The sequence below is a fragment of the Triticum dicoccoides genome, chromosome 4A (assembly GCF_002162155.2).
Source record: "Triticum dicoccoides isolate Atlit2015 ecotype Zavitan chromosome 4A, WEW_v2.0, whole genome shotgun sequence".
Lineage (NCBI taxonomy): Eukaryota > Viridiplantae > Streptophyta > Magnoliopsida > Poales > Poaceae > Triticum > Triticum dicoccoides.
The window spans coordinates 747,081,850-747,092,842 of record NC_041386.1 but is presented as its reverse complement, the minus strand read 5'-3'; positions in this window follow the sequence as shown (position 1 = coordinate 747,092,842).

The window sequence follows — 10,993 nt, the reverse complement described above, 5'->3', positions numbered from 1 at the left end:
TTTTGACCGTAGGAGGTCCGTTTTGTCCGTTTTGCGGTACGCCACACCCGTCCCGATCAACAGGACCCCGTTTCGACCGTAGGAGGTCCGTTTCCTCCGTTTTGCGGTACGCCACACCTCTCCCGATCAACAGGACCCCCGTTTCGACCGTAGGGGGTCTGTTTCCTTCGTTTTGCGGTACGCCAGGCCCCTCCCGATCAACAGGATCCCGTTATGAACGTGGCCGGTCGAACACATGGCCGTTTCCTCCGTTGTACGGTACGCCAGGCCTCGTTTCCATCGCCTGTTCCGTCCAAGCCCTCCCGATGAACTCGACCACGCATTCCGTTCTGACCCAGCCGGTTGGCTCCCCATGAACACGACGACGACGTTGTTTCTCCGTTCCGACCCAGCCATGTACGTATGCGCGAGTAGGCGTTCGAGACCCTGCCCGTATGTACGTACGTGGCCGTATTTTATTTCTTGCATCCTCGCCACTATACGTACGTGTACATGCTACGTGCACGCCTCTACTATGACACGTGTGCGCCTCTACTACGACACGTGCGCGCTTCTACATCGACCAATATGTACGTACACGTTCGCGCCCAGAATGACAACACTACGTACGCTTCGACCAGGTGAGTCCCGACTGTCAGGCACTTCCTTGCCTGCGAAGATGTAGCTGGTGGGTCCCAGCAGTCAGGGAGGCGAATCGTTTTTTTTGCCCGGAAGCACTTCCTTGCGTGCGAAGATGTAGCTGGTGGGTCCCAGCAGTCAGGGGGTGAATCTTTTTTTTGCCCGGACGCACTTCCTTGCGTGCGAAGGTGTCGCTGGTGGGTCCCAGCGGTCAGGGGGGGCGAATTGTTTTGTTTTTTTGCCCGGACGCACTTCCTTGCGTGCGAAGATGTAGCTGGTGGGTCCTAGCAGTCAGGGAGAAACATTTTTTTTGCGAAATACAATGGCCCGTCCGGTGGGTCCCAGCTGTCAGGTGGAGGAATCATTATTTTCCGCGTAAAAAGGAGGCACTTCCTTGCTGCGGCCGTGGACCCAGCTGTCAGCCTCTCCACGTACAGTCCACGTCCGATGGAAGTCGTTCCTTGACCACGTTGACCACGCCGCGCCGAGAGCACCAGGGCGATGGACGACAGCGAGGCCTAGGAAGGGGACGACGGGGAGCCGGGGAAGATGCGGCAGTGGAAGCCCGCACGGAGAGGTGTTCGAGGGTTCACTAGTTCGGCTGCGCTGTGAGTCTGCCGTCGCTGCAGGGCCTGGCCAGCGGTGGGAATAGTAGGGGGCGGTGAGGCCTCCGCGGCAGCATAGCCGGCCACGGGAGGCAGGAGCATGCAGCACGACCGGCGCTGTTTTGGGCGGCTGGAGCAAGAAGACCAGGGGTTGAAGAAGCACTACGGCTGTTGGATGAACATCGTACAATTAATGGAGCTAGAATCGTTCATATTGACTAAAGTTGACAAAGGCCCCCGTCCCAGTCAACTTAGTAGGCCCACAAGTCAGCCTCCCAACATGGTGGGTCCCAGCTAGCAGGGGGAGTATTCATTTTTTTTGTGCATAATAAGGAGGCACTTCCAGTGGGTCCGAGCTGACAGCGCGCGGAACATTTTTTCGCGAAATATGCTGGCCCGTCCAGTGGGTCCCAGCAGTCAGGGGGGAAACGTTTTTTTCGCGAAATAAGGTGGCCCGTCCGATGGGTCCCTGCTGTCAGGTGGAGGAATAATTATTTTGCGCGTAATAAGGAGGCACTTCCTTGCGGCCGCCTGGACCCAGCTGTCAGCCTCTCCACGTACAGTACTCTTCCGATGGAAGTCGGTCGTTGACCACGTTGACCACGCCGCGCCGAGAGCACCAGGGCGGTGGTCTGGACGACGGCGAGGCCTAGGAAGGGAACGACGTGGAGCCGGGGAAGACGCAGCAGTGGTAGCCCGCGCGCAGAGGAGTACAAGGGTTCACTGGTTCGACTGCGGTGTGAGGCTGCCGTCGCCGCAGAATAACAGGGCGTGTGGGTGAGTAGAGGGATGGCCTGGCCAGCGGTGGGAGTAGTACGGGGTGGTGAGGCCTCCACGGCATCACAGTCGGCCACTGGAGGCAGGAGCACGCGACACGACCAGCGTTGCATTGGGTGGCTGGAGCAAGAAGACCAGAGGTTGAAGAAGCACTACGGCCGTTGGATGGACATCGTACGATCACTGCAGCTAGAATCGTTTATATTGACTAAGTTGACAAAGCCCTTGGTACGCGTCAACTTAGTAGGCCCACAGCTCAGATTTGGCAGAGAACATATAGCCCATTTGCGATTTGTAAGAATGTACAATCCATTTTTCAATTCTAAGGGAATTTAATACAGCCCATTTACAGTTTGTTAAAAGTACAGCCCAACTTCTAGCTAGGACAAGATTAATAATTTCAAACAACCGCTCAAAACAGAATTCAAAAAAAAATTCCCACATTTTAATGGGATCCGAAATATTTTTATCCGAAATTTCTAGTCAGGTTAAATATAATTTCAAAATAAAGTTGTATCATGTTAAATCCAACGAAATATTGTGCGCGCAACAAGTAATGAAATTAAAATTTCCAAATTCCAAAAATAATATATTTTTCAAACTAATTACGTGTTTGGTGCATAGTAATTGCCCAGTTATTATAATTACATCCCATTTATTATTTCTTAAAGTTCATTTTCTTGTTAAGCCTAATGCATACCTGCTAGGAAACTTTGCAGCCCAGCGGGCCGGATAACAAGTTGACCCGGATATTGTGTACAACTGTCGGCCCAGTTGCATTGCTGATGTTGAAAAAAAAGGCCTGTGTAGTACAGTACAACCTAACATGGTTACTCAGCCCACATTCAGCGACGCCGGAAAGGCCCAAACAAGGCTTCTGTACAATTTTTTGAAGTCACTGAGCTCAATTAATAACTTAAGAAAAAAGTTAGATTATAGTGGAACCTAATTAAAAGCTGTCACGAGCAAATAAATAATTCAACGGGTCCCACTTGTGCGTGTGCGCGCGCGCGTGTGTGTGTGTGTGTGTGTGTGAGAGAGAGAGAGAGAGATAGAGAGGGAGACCCATCGGTCGATGCTCGTAAATACATCTTTCAGCCATATGCATTGCTGATGCTCAGTAAAAACTTATATAGTTGACACAATTATATAGAACATCATAGCACACTGAACTTGCATAAAAAATATTCACGCAGGCGGCACAATCGAGATGGAAGCAGTGGATCGCTACGGGAAGGGCTATGTTGAAACCAACGAAGTCGTACATAATGGTTCATCGTCTTTATAAATGACAGGGAAATATCTTGAATGTTCTGCAAAGAAAACAAACAGACAACACAATAAGTTCTGCTAGCACATTAAGTTGACGTACAACCCTTTCTAAAAAAAGTTTAGGTACAAAATTAGAACAGGTCACAATCAAATGTATTGGCATATCAGTGCTTCAGACCCATAGCTCGGATTTAACTAGTACTATCTGACAAGATTCAGTTGTTACCTCAAATTAGAGCACATCCAGGCAGCCAACCCTGCCTCTTCTCCCAAAGAAGCAGTGGCCTCCGCCGCGCGATGGAGTAGGCCTTGTGCCATCCATCATTCCGAGCAACACGGGGAAAGTCTGACGTTGACTCCTGTAATGGACGTCGTCGACGGACCCTGGCACTAGCGGCGGCGGCAGGACTTCGATTGATGGATTGACCACTTCTTCAACATGCACGAACACTCGATACAGGTACATCCCTAACGTGGTCCGCGGCGGCCTTGGTGGCGACAAATAGTACAACCCCGGTTCCTGCACCGGTATCTCAACACCAATTACCTTCGGTATGGTGGACGGCTTCTTCATCCATGCCATAACAGTCAGAGCCCAGCTGTTTGGAGGAACAAATATACTTACGAGCTCACCTCCAAGGTCGTTGATAAGCTCGTTCATCGACTCACTGTTCCAAGCACGTCGAGGCATGCCGTGGAAGGTAAGCTTTGTTAAAAACTCAAGCTCAGAGGGCATCGAGCCCCATCCTGGGTGCCACCGATCAAAGCTCACCAGCGCGCCATCGTAGAACAAACGCCGGGAAGATTCGAACACAAGACTGCAGTCGAAAGTTGTCCGGAACCTGACGAAGAAATCAGCCGGCGGCGGACAGACTTCGACGAGCAAGTCACTTATTTGGATGTCGTGCGCAATGAAAAGAGCTTTGACAAGGTCGTCCGGCGAGACGGGAGGCCGATTGCCGTTGATGGTTACCATCAGCACTTTGCCGGCAAACTGGTCATCAAGCGCCGCCATGCCACTGTTGAGCAATAGCACGCAGCGACCGAAGGCAGGACGGACCTCAGGATCTCCGGCTCGGAGATCCGCGTTGACCGGCGAAATGATAGTGCGCTTGAGTACAAGGAGTACAGGAGGGGGATTTGGGGGAACTGGAGTAGGAATCAAGATTCCAGAGGTGGGGGAGGGGCGGGAGACAGGGGATGAAAAGGTAGCATGAATTTCGAGCACGTGCCAATATGCTCTCGACGCGCAAGCACACGAAAACACCGGTGCGCCCACATGTCGACCTAAGAGTCCTTATTCTTTCTTTTTTGGAGAGCCCGGCCTTTTTTTCCAGGATCTTTTGAGAGCCCGGCCCGAGCGTCATAGTTGACCTGTTTGGCATTGCCTTACTACTCGGCCCATATTCAACGACGCCTCACTGGCCCAAGCAAGTGTACATTATCGAAAAGGCAGTGAGCTCAAATTATATAACTTGAGAAAAGGAGATATACTCTGAACACTGGAGAATGGTGATGCCCTCATTTAGCCCACCAGTAGTTCGAGACAATAAACAGTTCGAAACAACGATATATACAACATTCAAACACTGACTAGTGACTACTACTGACATAAACAGCAAGACATGATAGTTCATAAGAAGTCTTGCTACACCATCAAAACGTACCCATCTGCAGCGCTCAGACTCTCGTGATCCAGACGAGAATGACATTCTAAACAGAAGCAACTATTACATAGATAGAGTGACATAGACGAGGATGACAAAATGACAAGGAATATGCATAACTCAAGAAAGAACTACCCATCCAGAACCAGCAGCAAAGACAACAAAGTCATTCGAAGAGATGATCCAACACCATCATAATTTGCAGACCCGCTTCAGCGACCAGTGATCCGGAGACACCAGTACTCCACCCTTTCGATGCAACAGCCCAGTTACCTATCGACCTGAAGGCTTGAACCACATCACTGCCTGTCATAATTGAGACATCCAAGGATCAAAGTTAATCCGGATGCCTTTGTCATTCTCACCTTCTTTTGGCTGCAGGCTGTATCGTTGACAATCAGGGGAGTTTGCTCCCGAACTCCTAGGGCTCGCCGTGTAGACACAGTTTTCCATAGCAAACAGAGCCTCTCTGCCATCAAGGTCCTTGCCAACGGTGATCTCCTGGTTAATCGGATAATTGAGTCCGAGAAACAGAGAGTGTGAACCAAGGCTGTTTACCCGCCTCCAACTAAAAAATCCTAAAGGCCCCAACAAGCTGGTATCCTCCTCATAGACGTAACAACCACTGTCCGGATACTCACGTATTACACGGTGCTTGTATACAGTGGAGTTTTTGCAATATAACTTTTCCGGCTCATGTGTCCGAATGATCATCGGTCTTTTGCCGTCGTCTGATCGAGCAAGGAACCAGTTGTGCTTCCCTATTTTTGGCAAAGGTGGTGTAATTACAAAGGGCAGTAACTGTAGGGACACTGCATCATATCAAAAAGGACAGGCGTTGCTAATGTAAGATCAACATTGTTCAGAGTATGAGTAGGATAATGCAAGAAACAGCGTTGATATGTCCTTGTTGGAACTGGGAGGAAAATACAGGGAAATGCATACTAGGTTCGAAAATATAGAAGTGCCATGCATGGTTATACTCATGTTATCTCGCAATCGATTCTTCACAGGAAACTACCGTGTCATGCATGTTAAGTAATCATGTTCTGTCCTCACAAACAAATTCTTCAAGGTAACTAACAGAACATGCATTTGTTATATACTCGTGTTCTGTGGACCGGATGAATAGTATTTTGACCATCAAGTGTACCACAGTTGTACTACTACTACTACTAGTAGTAGTAGTAGGAACATGAATACTCCAGTATTGTATAGCGGAAATAGGTCTCCCGTGCTAGCATGCCTGTTCACTTCATCGTTCAGGTATCATCCATATTGCGAGCAGAACCAAATTCTCGTGCATGCCCAATCAACGCCCTGCCGCGATGCATGCAGTGGTCATTCTGGTGCATCAAGGACAGCATGCAGATCGTTCCACACTTGAGAAGAGGAAGAATGGAAAGGTAGAACGCGGCAGCAGAGGAAGAGAACACTGGCTAATGAGGCTGGGAGGGGATCGAGCAGGAAGTTAATGCTCCACGCCTAAAGGTTTTGGGAAAACCTGATTTTCATAAGGTGACTTATACTCACCTAAACGGAGGGAGTATTCCTTAACCAGAGAATGTTGTGTCTCCCACTCACGCGCTCAAAAAAAAGCTACGACACATTTTTTTTATCTGTTTGCATAGGTCCCACCTATCAGGAAGGATGGGCACGTACACGAACAGGTACGACTCCTCAGTCTACCCGCATAGCCTTTTCATTTAGTCTATCTAGCCGTCTAATCAACTGCCTGCATGCCACTTCTCCCATTTACTTCTCCATCGGGAACCGATTTGCCTTGGCTTCTTCACCTCCCCTTCGTCTTCATTTGCATCCAAACCCCACTGCGTTCACATTGTTTTAACCTCTTTAAATAATCATCTACTACTTCAGTTAGACTAGCCATCTAATCCTAATTCTCCAAACCATAGCCCTCCGTTCCAGCGGTTCCAAATGGCGAAAGAGATCGAGATGCAGGTTTTTAGCGTCCAACATGTACTCGTCGAAGGCTCGATGCGCATAGTTGCCACCATCACCGTCAACCCAAGGGTTGTTCGGTAGTGGATCAACAATGTATCCAACTCCCTCGAAAAGGTAGAGACGAGTGTCATCGGTCTTGACGCAGAGTACACGGAGCGTGCCCCTGGGAAGATCCAGCACGCCGCTGTCCTTCAGCTGTGCCTCGAAGATGATGTTTTGGTGTACCACATCATACACTCGCCCTCCATACTAGATGAGCTTCACAATTTCTTGTCTCGGGAGGACGTATACTTCTGTGGGGCAGCCATCGAAGGGGACAAACAGAAGCTGGAGCCGTACAACCTTGATTTGAAAAGCATCGCTGACCTACAAACCAGAATCAAAATTCATGTAGAAGATTGTGCTAAACAGACACCATCCCTATTCGACGTAGCAAATTTTGTGTTCGGTAAAAATCTTCAGAAGGGTGACGAGACGGTGGCATTAAGGTCGTCTGGATGGGAGAATTATCCCTTGACGTACGAGCGGATAAAATATGCTGCCTTCGATGCCCGTGTGAGTTTCGAGATAGCTGCAAGGTCCAAAGAGCTTGTTGCGAAGCCGTCTCCCACAGAGAATGAGAACAAGAAGAAGAAGAAGAAGAAGAAGAAGAAGAAGAAGAAGAAGAAGAAAACGCTGCACCAGCAGGAGGGCATTATGGATGGATGAACTATTTCCTCTCTTGTAAATAAAATTATTCCCTCTCGGTGTATATTGATATAGATGGACTATTTAGATGGTGTGCATGTCTTTGGAACAGAGTAGTAGCATGGGTCTTCTTGACTATAAGGAACTATTTATCCGCATATATAGCTTTCTCTGCTACTCCTTCCAGTGATCGGTATGCAGTGCATGTGTCCGTAGACATGACAACTTGTCCATGGAAGTTCAACTACGGTAACCATCACGTTTCATCTCGCTATTCCCATGACACCTCTCCAACCCACGGCACCACGCCCCCCGACGTGCGCCTCACCCCTCTCGGCCGCACCGCCCCTCTGCCTTTGTGTGCATGACATGTGGGCCACCTAAAATGTGGCGAGCATCAAGTTTCTACCACAGCCACCCGTGATTCCCACGACGCCGCTCGAACCCATGAAACCACACGTCCCCCGACCTGCGGCTCACCCCTCTTAGCCCCACTGCCCCTCTGCCTTCGGGAGCATTACATGTGGACCAGTCACCTATCGGGTCCACATGTTATTGACTCAAAGGTAGGTGTAGTAAGGCGCTGAAGCTCGGTCCCGACGGCCCTGAGAGGGAAATGTAAATCCTGTGTCAGGGCTTGTGGTGCTCCCGCAACACGAACTCGTGCCAAACTCGAGATTTGTTTCTTTACTATACATGCACACAACGATTTAATGGACATTGTAATCTCAACATGTGATGGGGAGCTCTAAATTTGAATTTGAAACTTATAAAATGAAAAGATTCAAAACAAATAAACTGGGAGAGAGGGAGTATATTATAGGATGTGTCCCATACAAAATAAGTCCCCTGGTTTGTCACCGCGAAGATGCGGTTAAAAAGGAGCACATCGTCTTCCTACTCGTACGGCAACAAATTGGCCGCAGACAGCATGGTCCGCCTTTGACCGCCATGTGCAAGGTTCGTGCTATCTTTTATTCAATCTCACTGTGGTTCCATCGTACCAGTTCATGCGGTGGCCCGTTGCATGGCTGATCCCAATGTTGGACAAAGGTTCTACGGGAACGGTGTCACCGTTGTAAATGTTGTGCAAATTGATGTTGGTACCCTACCGTACATATGCAAGCCAATCTCCACTCGCACCGAGCCTAGCCTGTGAAACAGTGGGCAGGGGGATAATTAGGAAATGGACACGGAAGTAGTCTTTAGAATGCATTTACTACGTGATCAAAGTCATCTTACCTGCTCATCGGAGGAAATCCGAGTGCCCCTCAACGTCGGCATCTCAAGGGGCGTCAACTTGCAACTACGACCACGCCGCGCTGGAGAGACCCCCAAGGAAACATCCTCGTGCGTTCCACAGAACATCAAGATGCATTAGTATGAGTAGTTTATCTTGTGAGAGAAAAGGATGAACGAGGGAAGGCCTCTAGAGATAGATATGGACACTACTACTACCAATGTGCTGGCCCGTGCGTTGCAATGGATCCAAACTAGTAGAATAATACTTGTTCACGTGCTTGAAATATAAACACTCTAGTTTTGATATACATGTGTTAGCAGACACGACAGCTTGTCCATAGAAGTTGAACCATGACGACCATCACGTTTCTTGTTTCTACCACTGCCACACCCACACGCGATTCCCACGACGCCGCTCCAACCCACGGAACGACGTCCCCCAACATGGACATTGATCCTCTGACGTGGCTAGAACTGCCTTGCCCTGCCTTTCCTTCGCTGATAGGTGGGACCCACGCTTATGGGTCCCACATGTCAGTGACAGAATGGTAGGATTGTTCGTGCCCCTCATCCCTCTCAGCCCCACCGCTCCTCTGCCTTTGTGTGCATGACATGCGGGCCAACTGAACTACGGCGACCATCAACTTTCTACCACAGACACACCTGATTGGACATGGTTTGCCTGCTCCGCTGCTATGCTCCGATCCGTACTCCCGCACCATCAAATTTTCATCCAGCGGCTGTGACACATTTCGTCCCGGGCATCAATCCTTAGCTGGAGTACTTATGTACTACAGGTAGTACCCGCCGGTGTGGCCATCTATGACTCGTAACGCCACGACGCCCAGCTGTGGTACCCTCGCCATGGCCACGCCACCACCGGCCGGTTCATCTCGAACGAGTGAGTCGCGAACCACGCCACCACCATGAGAATGACATGTGGGCCAGCCGCATTTATGGTCCGCATGTCATTGACTCATAGGCCGGGCACTAAGCCACTGAAGTTCGGTCCCGTGGGCCCCGAGAGGGAAATGTAACTCCTGCGGCAGGCCTTGTGGTGCTTCCACAGTACGAGCTCGTGCCAAAACTGGAATTTGTTTCTTACTACTACCAACTAGTACTAGTAAGGTACACGTGCATTGCACGCATGAGATTCTGGTGGTTTGTGCATTATGCTTCTACATGTGGAGTTTTCTGGATTCTAACATGTGGCAAAATCTGGTGGAATGTAAGGTTAGGCAAGTTTGATTAACTTAGGTGAGTGTTTGGTTCAAGCCACACCTTAGGCAAGCCACACTAAGGCCCCACATGACATACACACACAAAATGTGGCAAGATTCCCTTAGGCTTGCCAACTTGTGGCTCTCATTTTGAAGAACTAATAACTTTGCCTAAGCTTTGTTGTGGCAAAGTTAGTCATGAATTAAGTTCAACCATGGAGTCTTCTAGATTATACATGTGGCAGAATCTGGTGGATGATATCCAACGGCCAGTAGTGCTCGGATTTGCCATCTTTGTACCATCGGATTGGCTTCATCCAACGACCAACTTTCAAAGTTTTTCACACACTATATAGGGGGTATAGATATAGATGTGCTGGTCCGTTGCAATGGATCCAAAGTATATCTATTTAGTGGAGTGCACTCTAAACACATTATCTATTTATTTTTCTACAACCTTCCGTAGCCATGCAACCAAGCCACATAAGCTTCATGGGTGCCCCCCACATCATATTATTCCTACTACGTTGATTGAAAAAACGATAAATCACCCAAAACAAGATCTTCCCGTTTTTTGTTCCTACGATGTTGTGCCGTGCACGTATCTACTAGTAGTTGTATAATGGTAGTACTAGTAATATAGTATTAGGAGTACAAACTTGGTAGTACTAGTAGGAGTAGTACTAGTACGGAATGCTCCTACTCTATCAACGAGCCCCGTCTGACACAAAATTTCTTGGCTTCCGTGCTACAGCTAGATCTTCCCCTTGTTTCTGTTTACCAACCCGGCGGTGGGCGGGGTGTCGGTTTGCTCAACGGCGGTCCCACATGAAAGTGAAAATGCTAGGCAGGCAACACGCCTTCCCTAAGCTATGTGTCGTGCCGGACGGGTCGTGTTGTACTCCCGATTCCCGGGCGTGTGGGGGTGCGACGTGAACGC